Genomic DNA, 1,115 nt, shown 5'->3' on the forward strand with positions numbered 1-1,115 from the left:
ATTCTCCAGGCAAGAACACTGGAATGGGTTGCCACTGCCTTCTTCAATGCATGAAAGTGAAAGGGAAGTCGCTCAGTCGTGTCCGACTCTTCACGACCCCATGGACTGCAGCCTATCAGGCTCCTCCGTCCATGGGATTTTCCAGGCAAGAGTACTGGAGTGGGTTGCTGTGGCCTTCTCCTAAAAGACGCATTCCTGTGGCAACCAAAATTTCTCCCCTGGCTTTTACAATCTTCTGCCATGGTGGTCTCTATAATGGGCTTGTGTTCTTAGTCGTTCAGTAGAGTCCAATTCTTTGCAACCCTGTGGACAGTAGCTCACCAGGCTCTTCTGTCCATGGTCATTCTCTAGGCAAGAATACTGGAGTGGGTTGCCATACCCTCCTCCAGGTTTCTATAATAATGAGCTCTAAATATATTGTTTTCCTGTTTTACATTTACTTCTGCTTTTTTCCTCCATGGTATCTTCTCAGTTTAAGTGAGAAGATTCTCCTCTATCTATGAAGTTACTTCACTGTATAGTTTTTCAGAGATCCCTTCTGTCTACTAGATTGGACTCTGACTAGCACATGATTCATTGAATAAAGCCAAAGAGATCGTTAAGATTTCAGCTCAGTTCAGTTCAGTCGCTCAGTCATGTCTGACTCTTTGCGACCCCATGAATTGCAGCATGCTAGGCCTCCCTGTCCATCACCAACTCCCGGAGTTATCTCAAACTCACGTCCATCGAGTCAGTGATTCCATCCAGCCATCTCATCCTCTGTCATCCCCTTTTCCTCCTGCCCCCAATCCCTCCCAGCATCAGAGTTTTTCTAATGAGTCACCTCTTCGCATGTGGTGGCCAAAGTATTGGAGTTTCAGTTTTAGCATCATTCCTTCCAAAGACCACCCAGGGCTGATCTCCTTTAGGATGGACTGGTTTGATCTCCTTGTAGTCCACGGGACTCTCAGGAGTCTTCTCCAACACCACAGTTCAAAAGCATCAATTCTTCGGCACTCAGCTTTCTTTACAGTCCAACTCTCACATCCATACACGACCACTGGAAAAAACCATAGCCTTGACTAGATGGACCTTTGTTGGCAAAGTAATGTCTCTGCTTTTCAATATGCTATCTA

The sequence above is a fragment of the Bison bison genome, unplaced genomic scaffold (assembly GCF_000754665.1).
Source record: "Bison bison bison isolate TAMUID 2011002044 unplaced genomic scaffold, Bison_UMD1.0 scf7180017864379, whole genome shotgun sequence".
In the NCBI taxonomy this organism is placed as follows: Eukaryota; Metazoa; Chordata; class Mammalia; order Artiodactyla; family Bovidae; genus Bison; species Bison bison.